The following is a 12,396-nucleotide window of genomic DNA, read 5'->3' as shown; positions in this document are numbered from 1 at the left end:
GCCTTGGCCACAAAGGCTCACTGCAGGCTCATGGACAGCTTGTTGTCCCCCAGGACCCACAGGTCCTTCTCTGCAGAGATGCTTTCCAGCAGTTTGGCTCCCAGCCTGCACTGGTTATGTTTCTCCAGGCGTAGGACTCTGCAATTGCCGTGGTTGAATTTCAGACCTTTCTTTTCTGCCCATCTCTCCAAACTCTTGAGGTCTTTTTAAAAGGCTTCACAGCCCTCTGAGGTATCAGCCACTACTCCCAACTTTGTGCTGTCAGTGAACTTGCTGCCCCTTCCCCCAAGTCACTGATGAGCAAGTTAAACAATACTGGGCCTGCCACCAAATAGCATATGTGAGCTTGCTACCAAGCCCCAGGATTGAATGACAGGGGCTTCTCCCAATCAGGTCTCTTACGAAGCTGCAAGCATTTCACTGGCCAGATCCCGAGGGAGCATGGAGTTCAGACCAATGAGAACATACAGACCAGGTCTTTCAAAATGCCCTTTATAAGGAAGGGCTTGGAAAAATAAACTTTCTCTGTGACACACCAACATCGAGGGTGAGTGTGTCTGTCTCCTTGCCCCTCACCTCCCAAATGTGACTTAACACGTGGTGAACCCCAAAGTGATAGGAACTCAGCAACACAGAGCAAAGGAGACACACAGTGTTATAGCTGGATTTTGGTCTACAAACCAAAACCAGTTTAACAAACAGCCTAGAAAAGGAAAGTGGGGTGGGACCTGGATTACAGGGTGTCAAAGCCTGGATTGGTGTTTGGAACCAGAGAAATACAGCAGGAAGCTGGAAACATGGCATAAAAGCCAAAATAGTGTAAAAACCAGATTTCCGGTGTAAAACTAGGACTCAATGGTTAGACAGTGGCAAAAAATCCCCTCGGCAGACAGCAGAAAGTGCTATGGGGGTTTAAAAACCTGTTTTGTGGATAAAATCTAAAATAATTCGTGCTTGTGTAAAATATACATGAGATAAGTTGTACTTGCACAAAAAATCCTTAAAGATATAAAACAACAAGCCACAGCCAGGGAAAAGATTGCTTCACAGATTGCAAAACCACAGATGTCAGTGGAGAGAAAGCTCTAATTAGCAAACAAAAAGACGTGGCTCCAGGGGGAGATGGGCCCTTTCCCGGGACAGTCCAGAGACTACTCGATAAGTATCTACAATCAAGATAGTCAGAGCTGTCAAGGGGTGCATCCCAATACCAAGTTCCCATATTGGAGATCAGCATTTATTATTCATCACTTCCCAGAAACGGTTTTGTCCAGTCCAGCACAGGGAAACGGAGACTACATGAATATGTGAAGCTACCAGAAGAATAGGAGAAACTCTGCCCCAGGCGGAAAAAACTATAAAACTAACCCAACGGAGACAACATGGAGACAACATTCGTGAACAAATGGGATCCGAAGTGGTGGAGTCTGGATCAGTGTTCACCCACCGCCGATCCTGGGCTCGATGCTGTCCCTTTGATTGTGGCTATTGGAGACTGAATCTTGGTCGCAAAATAAAAACCTATTTTTTGATTATTAATTCAGCTTTATCATTTATTACCTATAACAAAGACCATGGGAGCTTGGATGCTGGGACCAGAAATCTCCATGATGAAGGTACTGATTTTCTTCTTTCAAAAAAGAGGGATTGTTTCCCCGGGGAGTGGGGCAATACTGGCAGATGCTGGCATTGTCCAGGGAGTCGGCAGGACGGATTGCAAAATCCAGCCATGTGGAGAGATGGCGACCATCATAATCTCAGCAGGCTACACAGCCCCGGCAGCTCTGAAACACCTGTTGTAATCGCTATGCAGCCACTTGAGGACCTTATATTGTAGGACCCGGCAAGCACACCACGCTGCCCTGCTCCGGGGGACCAGACTGTGGGGCGTGTGCTCCAACCCCTTCCGGGACCAGGAGAAACTCGACAACCATTACTCTGTGCCACGTGGTCAATGGGATCAGCCCCACACCCTCCTCAACTGACCCAGCAGCACTCCCCATCCACCCAATATCACGGGGTGGGGTGGGGTGGGGTGGGGTGGGGCGGGGTGGGGCCCCGCACCTAAACCAGCCTCTAAGGGACACAGCCAAGCCTCTGTGGAGCCTGGCCACACCTCCAGGGGGAGCAGCCCCACCACCAAGCCTGCTTCCAAAGAGAGCTGCAGAACTCAGAAGCAGAGCCTGGGAAAAACCCTTGCAAAGGTCCTGCTTGCAAAAAGGCCATGCAGGGAGACAGGAAGGGGTGTGGTACCGGAGGGACAGAGAGGGTCGAGTCTGCCTGAAGAGATGGAGTCGGACTCACGGGTTAAATGCCTCACAGCAGCTGAAATCAAGACCCACTGTCATCCAGCCAAGTGAGAAGCCAGCAGCTGCTTGCAAATGGATGATAAAGAGACAGACACTAAGTTTCCTTCCCTACAAAGCATTGCAACCATGTTACCCCTTAATAAATCAAGGTTTTAATTTCCCAGAAATTCTAATAGCCTGAAAACATTTGCAAAGGGTAAAGAGTTCATAATACAGTATTTGTTGATTTTGTTTGCAATTGCTAAAGCTAAACTTAATAAGCCCATGATCAGTAAAGTGTTATCTTTCTGTCTTAGACTATTACTGCTGTGCATCAGGAAAGCATTGTGTGTGTATTGTTATATATTTTTTAAATATTCCTACTAATTATTGTCACAATATTTCAAGGAGGATGGGTAAGATCCAGGGTATGTCCACTGAGATATTCATGTTAAAAACTTTTTGTTTTATTTCGTACTGGACATTAATACAAACTTGTTTCTAAAATGTAGAATGCAGGAAATCTCTCCCAACCAAGTCATTGGCCTAATCAACTATGAATCTGGCTAGTAAAGATTCTGTGCAAAAAAGCTAAGCCTTTTTCTTTTCAGACAGGCATAGAGGCTTCGTTCAGAAGTAGCCCTTCAAGTTCGCTCATAGTGAAAAAGAGACCTTGCAGTAACCCCCTACCTTATTAATGCTGTTAAAAATTGCATGCTTTATTTCTATTTCTACTTATTATAGAAAGAAAAAAGGGAAGAAAGATTGGGATGAAAATACACCCCCCCTTTTTGAGTTTTAAGTGGTGTCACGTTCTTATGTTTTATAATAAGTCATGTAACAGTACAATATTCCTATGAAATACAAGGTAAAGGACATTGGGCAGAATTCTGATGTCTCTTCAACAGAACAATGGAGCACAAATGACCACCTACCTCATGGACAGTCAATATAAGGACTTGAATTGTTTATGAAGTATTTTCCTGTTTTTCTATTTACAGATTGTTTTCTGGGTTTTGGGTTCTTCAAGAGATAAATGGGTTACAGGTTGTTTTTAATAGATGTGTTTTTCTATAAGGGTTAAATGAGTTAAAGGTTGAATGGTTTTAGTTTTTTATAAGTTGTAACATATAAGCGTTGTGCCTGTGGCCTGAGTTCTCCATCAACAGATCCTGAACATAAATGCTGCAGTTTCCATGCAAATTTGGCCCATGCTGTCTTCTGTTGTCCCGTTTGCAAAGGGCCTTTGCAGATGGGTAACAGAAAACAAGTTACGAACTTTATTAAAAAGGAAGGGTGAGATATTACCGAAAAGCATATGTGAGCTTCCCAATCAGGTCTCTTATGAAGTTGCAAGCATTTCACTGGCCAGATCCTGAGGGAGTGTGGAGTTCAGACCAATGAGAACATACAGACCAGGTCTTTCAAAATGGCCTTTATAAGGAAGGGCTTGGAGAAATAAACTTCCTCTGTGCCACACCAACATCGGGGGTGAGTGCCTCTGTCTCCTTTCCCCTCACCCCACACACATGACCTAACATGGGCCCAGTACTGAACCTTGGCAGACACCACTAGTGACAGGCCTCCAACTACACATTGTGCCACTATAATACTCTGGTATCTGCTGTTCAACCAGTTCTCAATCCACCTACTAGCCATTAATCCAGTCCATACTTTCTGACTTTGCATATGAGAATATTGTGAGAAGCAGTGTCAAAAGCCTTGTTGCAATAGAGGTAGACAATACACACTGCTCTTCCCTCATCCATCCAGGTAGCTGTCTCATCATAGAAGGCCATCAGGTTGGTCAATCATGGTTTGCCTTTAGTAAATCCATGTTGACTACTCCTGATCCCTTTCTTGTCTTCCATGTGGATAGAGATGGCCTCCAGAATGAGACACTGCATTACCTTTCCCTTTCCAGAGATTGAGTTATGCTGATTGGCTGGTAGTTCCCTGGATCCTCCTTGGTGTTTTTGAAGACCAGGGTGATATTTCTCAGGCACCTCTCCTGATCACCATGACCTCTCAAAGATGGCCATGAGTGGCCTTGCTTTGGTGTCATGATAACAAGACTTGAAAACATAGCAAATAGACATGAACTAAGTGCTACGTATTTAGCATTATCCAAACATATTCCCATAACTAGTATTATTATTCAATAACAATATTGAAAATAGTTCTCAAACATGGACCAGTTCTTCAACCAAGAAAAAATAATTTTTCATTTTAGATAATAGCACAAAGCCTTTGTCAGACTTTTAAACATATTTTGCTGAACATAGAGCCTCTTAAGCAGCAGACTGTCCCTCACACCCAGTGTAAGGGAAATAACAAATAGGGATCAAACACAGATCTTCTGCCTTCCTTGTTGCTGGGGTTTAAGATTCTCTCAAAGAATTTTTCCCCATATATGTTACTAGGAGACAATAATGACCAGGTACTTAAGAGTGAGAAAAGTGGCCACAGCTCAGGGAAGGGGTCCAGCTGGCTACTCTCCCTTTTTACCCAGAGGTTTCTCTGGGAAGGGCAGAGATACTGCAAGAATTTGGATGGGAAAAGAAAGGGCTGAGGCAGCTGTTAGCTCTGTCTCCCTCTCTCTCTCTCAGCTTCAGAGAAGGACGGTTGAGCTGGAGGGAATTCACTGCCACCACTGGAGCCTAGCCCATTCCTGCTTCTTCTGCTGTGGGGTCAGCCTCTGCTCATGAGTTCCCACTGAACTGGGAACCTTATTTACATCCTACCTCACTGAAAAAGGACTTTCACCATCCACTCAGGTCCTTCAAGGGAAACCCCAGGATCCCTAAACCCCCTCCTCCACCAAGGAAGCCTCTCCTGGCCATGTTCAGGAGCCCTGTTCAGGAGTCCAGCGGCCACTGTCCAGCCCCCACTGTTTTTTGCCACTGCTCCGAAGTTTATTTGCTACACTGTAACTCACACCCCTGCCCTGCAGGGAAGCCCCGCAGTTCCAGCTACAACTGTTGAACTTCTGATACATCTCATCTACCACCCCGGGACTTTGCTCATCCCTGCCTTCCCAGCTTGCCACTCTGAGGTTCCTGCTACAGCTCCTTTTGCTATCCAGAGGGGACAGAAGTATGGACTGAGTGAGTTTGCAAGGGAAGCCCCCTCTCCATCCCTTTCTGCCGGCTGCGTCCGCCATTACCGTGTGGCGAGAGGCGGCGCCACAGCGCCCCCTGCAGCTGCAGGGGAATCATCGTACCTGCCCTGCCTGGCCGGGAGCCAACAGCGCCCCTGCCGGCTGTGACCGTAACTGCACCAAAGGGGAAATGGCTTAAAGAGAGGCAAGAGACTATTTACTGTGATTTTTGTTCACGTTTGTTGTTGTTAACATTGTTGTTGATGTTCGCCTTGTTATGCATACACACCTTAGTAAAGACCTGTTATTCTTTATCTTGTATCTTTGCCTGAAAACCCCTTAATTTTAAAGTTATAATAATTTGGTGGGAAGGGGGTCATATTTTCCATTCCAAGGGAGGCTCCTGCTTTCCTTAGCCAAGACGCTTGTATTTCTAAGCAGCTTGGAAAGATGATCTGATGTGGCAGTCCAATTTTCACAGATGCTAAGGTTAGCATCCATCTTACAGACACAGGTCTTATGACTACTTCTTAGATAACAAGACATTAATTTTATTTTCCTTTCTGCCTCTAAAAAACCCAATCTCTTTACATTTCAAGTATTGCCAACTTTACTAAAGAGACCTTTAAAGTAGTCTCTGGTGTCTTCTTTCCACTACTCAGCAAGCAAATGTTAACATATCACAACCTCCAGCACAATAGACCTATATGCACTTCATCTTGCCAAAAGAGAGAACCAGAAAAAGCTGCAGAGATGAAATAATATGTTATCTCTATAACAAGAGCTTCACATTTCAGGTCTGAAGCACACTGGCTAGAAGACCCTGGTTGTAGCTTTTGCAGTCACAGCTTGAGCTAATAGGGTAGAGCAGCAGCTTCTTATCTGTCTGGTTTCTTCTAGCAGTCTGGAATCAACACACATGCATAAAAAACCCCATTCAATGCTTTGTAGTTTGGAGAGGAGCACGGATGTTGTGCATGTTAATGTCTCTAGCCATCTCAAGTCCTCAAAATCTGCCTGCATAAATACACAGCAACTGCAATGAGTTCTGGTGAAGAAGGTACCGACAACAAAAAACCCAAGCCAAACCCAAACTGAATCAGACTGAGCAGTCAGAGTATATTGTGTATCTGGAGTATCAGGAAGAAGACGGTACAGTCAGTGACAGAATGCCAGGGAAGCAAGCCATCCCTGGGGGGAAGGTTGGAGGCAGAGGGTAATTGGTACTAAAGAGGAGTACACCGTCTGCCACCTGCTGCTGGACCCACTGGCCATTGCGTAGTCTCTAATAGCTGTTCTTGGGCAAACCTTGAATTCCCTGTCCTTTCCATCCCAGCAGCACAGCCTCTACAGGGTGGGTAACAGTTTGGGGAGCACAAAGCAACCTCCATCTCAGCACAATTCCCACAGCTCTGACCTATAGAGAAGACAGAAGTGATAAGAGTATGGTGATAATGCTGAGGATAAGGGGCGTGGTGTTGGCAAAATATCCCAAAGGGTGCAGTAGGGGCAGCAGGTGGTTCACAGAAAGCACATATAACAGTTACAAAATACAGACTGGATTAGATGTTTGTTTTCAGATTCCGATAAAATGCCAGGGAAAAAACATGAAAAACATCACTGTCTTGACATATGAGGATTTTTAGTTTCATATTTATCTTTTCCATTTTGCACTGTACATGCAGGATTTGAAAGTGGGGAAGCCCAGGAGGCAGTGCAGCTTGCCATTTAGCTTTATGTAGCTCACACCTCCATCAGGTTTTAAGCAGTGCAACTGCCCTTCTGGAAAATAACTGAGATTTCCACCCAACCACTGATTTTTGCAATGCCAAACACACATGTACCTGCCAGTTCATCTTCTACCTGTGCCAACACTTGCTATATCCTGATAGCTATTTCTTGATTAACAAATTATGAAGAAACAGAACTTTTGTTTTTAAGAAGTTTTAGAACACCTTATTTCAGTAAAGCATGTAAGCAAGAAGTTAACTGAGTAGGAATTTTTGAAAGTAATTAAAGTTCATACTCTGTCAAAGCCCTTTTTGGAAGAGGAACAGACTCTGCACTGGTACTCAGAAAGAAAAGGAACATACTTCAGCAAAAGCTGATTTAAAATGCAAATTGAGAAGTTTTCTTTTTGCTCATATATATTAAATAAATTTTAGGCACCTGCCTCATGAGCCACAGCATCATGGGAGGCATGGTGCTTATAAAAAAGTGCTACTCTATTTCTGTATTATCACCTAGATTATTTCTGTTTTTTCGAACCACACTGCATTGCTGTTTGACTTTTCCATTCAAGTACTGTTATGCTTGGGGGGAGTTCACCAGTAAAGACACTATTCTCCTTTATGTCTGTAGATATATGCATATACATCCCTTCTACATTGTCCTAGGTTACAATATAAAGATGTATTCTATCCCCATCTTCAAGAGCTGCTGAAACCTGGAGGGGCATCGTTTTTCCTTGTCTCCTGTTAATGGGCCCATCAATGTCTTGCCTCATGACTCAGAGATAACTCCCTCCAGGAGCCATTTCTGTTTAATGGGTAATCAAGGACCCACCCCATGACTCAGAACGATATTAGCCCATTGTGAGATGATCTGCCCAGGGGGGAGGAGCTAAGCATCCCCACCTGGATAGAACCTGGGTTTTGGGACACAACTAGCAGCCCTTACCCACTGGTTTCCAGAGGACAAGAGCTACCAGATCTTTTCTACAGGATCACCACTTCAACAAGACCATTTCATCTGGACTGCTACCACCACCCTAACTAGCAGGGTGTCAGGTTGTATTCTGACTCCGTCAGTAGATTTTTCTTTTGCATTATTGCATGTATTTCGGTTTTTTTTTCCTTTCCTAATAAATTGTATTTCTGACTTGGAGTCTCTCACTGGTTTTGCTTTCAAACCAGAACATATTTATTTATTTACATATACTAAGAAAAGCAGTATTTTCTTAAAAAATACAAACCTGAAGTTTTCTTCCAACCTGCTTGTCTCTATCCCTAGGAAATTAACTGTAATTGATTGTTATTATGTATTCTATTCCTTTACTCAAGTGTATGTTTCTACCTGAGAGACTGCAGTGTAAAGACAAGAAAATCTATAAAAGGAATATTATAGCAGCAAATGGAAAGGTAAAATAAAATGAATACCTTAACATGACAAAAACAATATGGCAGCAAATAATTTGCTGGCAAGGAGGCTGCAAAGCTGCTGGAGAAAGCTCCAGCCAGATATTAAAAAGGTAAACTGGGGAGATCTGATGCCTTAAAATGCTGAGTGTTTCTAAAAAATGAGAGGTTGCTGGTGGATTGCTCAGTGGAAGATGTATTCCCACGTGCATTAAAAAAAAAACCAACTGGAACATCATGGACACTGTCCAGTACCACAAGCTGCTTCAACACAGACATGGAGAACAGGCCGAAGTCAGGAGTCTTCAATGCTGCAGGCAGACAGCTAAAGCTTAGGTTCATGAATACACATTTAAATCTCCTTGCACAGAATATGCATATAAAGACAGCTTCCAAGTCTTCATAACCATAAACTGACTTTTTGTAAGTTTTATTTTCGCTGTTGTTTTTCTCCAAAATATATTATCATTGGAAACATAAACATACCTAACTTCTGAGCAGAAAAAACCCATGGAGGACAACCACTTGACTGTGATGCATTGTCTTGGTTTAAGACAATTTAAAGGGAACACTCTACAATGAGTTCTTTCCCTTAGCATTAATCCCTTTCCACCAATAAGAAGAAACCGAACACTAGTAGATATAAGTGAAAAAACAGCAGTTTACTAGCAAGCAAAACAGTAACAGGCAAAAAAATAACAGTAAACAATCACTAGATACAAAATTGCTATTTCTCACAGACGCCCACCAGAGACAAAGAGAAACGTGAATCTGTAGAGTGACCCATCCTAAGATGCCACCTGCCATAGCTGAGTGTATGGTTCTAAAGACAAAGGGAAAATAGCAGCAAACCCTCCCATGAAGGTAGGAGCTTTTGAAGCAGTACTAGTGGCAGATAGAAATTGTCAGGGTGTGTGGGATCAGTGTTCCCAATTGTTGCCATCTCCTGATACCTGCTGGACTATGCCAGTTTTGGTGCTGCTGCCTTAGGTCCCTACTCCAACAGAAGAGGAGGAAAGGAAGAATAGACCTTCAGCACTGATGAATGGTACACTGGCACCAGACCAGCTCCGGCTTAGTTCTGTCCGCAGGTGTTGCAAAATAACAGTAAACTTTGAAACACTCTAAAACAGTTTCTGATTGCAAAATGCTGATTCTCCACTTGGTACTGTTGCAAGTAGAGACAATAAAAGGCCAAGAGGCAAGCCAAACAGGGAGAGGAAGAGATCCCCGAATGCCCCAATTTTTAAAAAGCCCAGGGCACCACCTCCCTATTCTGTTTTCTCGTGCAGGAGTCTTAAAGAGACAGTAACAATTTTGAGCATAAATAGATAGGGGATACAGTAACATTTTGGGTTACCTGGGATATGCATTAAACCTAGAGTGACTGAACTGGAAATAAAAGAACAGTGAACTCTATCCAGAAGGCACAAAAGGTTCAGAGGGTTGATGGAGCATACCTGTACTTAGTGGATAGTACCAGACAGCAGCCTTAAACTTTACAGGTCACTGTGTTGCAGGACCTGCATATATTTTATCTGGGGTTGCCTTTTCATGCAGTCAGCTTTGCATTCCCTCACTTTCAATACAGGAAGACTCAGAGGCATATGATGGTTTTGTTGTAGTAAAATCCAGTTAATCTTTCCTCCCTTCCAAAGGCTGTCCTTTTGTTCCTTAAGAGCACTCCTCCTCTTCCTGCACACAAGCAGCGAGCAGAAAATGTGGACTCTTCAATCTGGTATTTGACTACTGCGTTCTCTTGGAGCTTATTGTTGGTTTTGCTCATAGACCAAGAAGAAGAGAACCAAACCTTCATGGAAACTCATATGATGAAAAAAATAAGGTATGCCTCCTGAAAATATGACACCAGTTTCAGACTATATATATGGATGCTAGTACCACTGTCATCACAGAGCCAAATCCAAACTCTGATCACCTTCTTCATGTGATTTGTCTAATATAAGAGCTTGAGCAGCCTATTGTAACCAGAACCAAAAATACATAATTAAAAATCACATAAAATCATATCCAAATCCAGAGAAATTATTTTTGAGAATTGCACAAATGCATATTTTTTTAAAATAATGGCTTAATTTTAAAGACAGCCTGCTACCCAACTTAGAGATACTCACTCACACTCACTGTTGAAGTTTCTGACAGAGTTGGTGTTTATATGGGTGGTCCACTGATATTTCTTATACTACCATAAAAATATCCGCCTTCCTTTTCTGTTTGTCTTTTGTCTCAATTTGTCTTCTTTACAGAGAATTTGCACTCTGATACGATACACTATAATGTAATAGCGCCAATTGAAATAATGGTACCTGGTCTTAGAAACCAATTAGATGTTAATAATGATAATAAATTGACTTATAATAAGCCCACATTTAGCCTTAGAAAGCAAAAAGCCTTTTCAACCTTAGCATGATAAAGTGTCTAACAAATGTTAGGGAACACTGTCATAAACAGTCTCATAGGAAGTCCATGCACAACTATACAAAAGGAGCTGCTATCCAAATGGATACTGTACAGCAGTCTCTGTTCAATGAAGAGTGAAAAATGATCTTTAAAAAGGAAAAGAGGAGGTTGAACGATGACATTTTCTTTCTCCAGTCTCTATTTCCAGCTAAATAGTTGTGGCTTGCAACTGTTTAGCTGGAAATAGAGACTGGAGAAAGAAACAACTACTCTTCCCTTCTGCATTTCACAAGAAGAGAACGCAGAAAAATTAATACCTTGAGCCAAGCCATATCCTAAATTTGTGCCTGAACATGACCCTGTGCAAAACATACAGAAATACTGAAGCTGGCATATGGAAATATCATAAAGTAGAGAAGAATTGGCACTCATATGAGAAAATACTTGAAACTACAGATTAATTTTACATGGCTACAGCATTTCAAGCATGCTCTTTTACAGCTAGGTCTTTCCAGGAATTAGAAGCAAGCTCTTGTTTGAAGTTTAAGATAGCTTCCCAATACACACACAGTGAGCTTCACAATGCGACTCAAGGCCTGATGAAAGGCTTTCTGAGAATAGAAAAGGACAATTTCTTTTTTTGCCTAATTTTCTTTTTTTTTTTCCTCTAAGCATTAGATAACAATGAAATACAGCAGAGCCAGCATTTCTAGAAAAAAAGCATTTCTAAATTTTGAACTTTAAAAGATAGCAATCTGACACATTTTACAGTGTGCCTATCATTCTTAGATATTCTAAAACCTTTAACAGTTGAAAATATTTGTCATAGAGATACTGGGTTCTTCCATTTCTGTTGAGACATGGGTATCACAGTCAGGCGTTACTTCAGTCATATTATAAATGGGCAATGCAATGGTTGGCTCTCACAATTAAGAGATGAATATTATGTGTATGTTTAGAGAAGTTTTATATATACATAGTTATGTTATTTTTATATGTTCTCCCCATAATTTTCTTTCCCTTCTCCCTTATATTGTTGTCACTAGTCTGGGCATTTAGGGAAGGGCAACCTTGTTACCAGGAGGCACAGCATGGCAACACCTGACCATCAATCAAGTTGTAAGAAAGTGATCTCCACCAATGGATGGCAGAGAAGGAGTTGACTGACAAGACTTTGGGAAGGGCCAAGAGTATAAAAGGCAGAGCATTCATTTTGTAAACGAGTGCATGGCAGCTGGTCACATAGACTCTCAGAGCTGTAAAATTTTTCCTTATTCAGTACTTTGTTTTATTTTTGTTAAGGTTTAATAAAACTTTGAAAATTTAAAAGTGAGTGTTGTTTCTCAAAAGTCATTAATGAAATTTTGCCATACAATTGCAAGATGAGTTCTGTGCAAGCTGCAGAACTCAGAAGAGGCCAAGCGATGTATTAACACTCAGGATTGCAGGCCAC

General features: G+C 42.3%; 1 protein-coding gene across 1 annotated transcript in view; it reads right to left on the bottom strand.

Moving 5' to 3' along the window:
- Positions 1-12,396, bottom strand: part of ITGA9 (integrin subunit alpha 9) — a 245,768-nt gene that overhangs the window by 42,593 nt on the left and 190,779 nt on the right. The gene's annotated exons all lie outside the window — the stretch shown is intronic.

Source organism: Molothrus ater, chromosome 1 (assembly GCF_012460135.2).
Source record: "Molothrus ater isolate BHLD 08-10-18 breed brown headed cowbird chromosome 1, BPBGC_Mater_1.1, whole genome shotgun sequence".
NCBI lineage: Eukaryota > Metazoa > Chordata > Aves > Passeriformes > Icteridae > Molothrus > Molothrus ater.
This window is presented reverse-complemented; position numbering and strand designations above follow the sequence as displayed.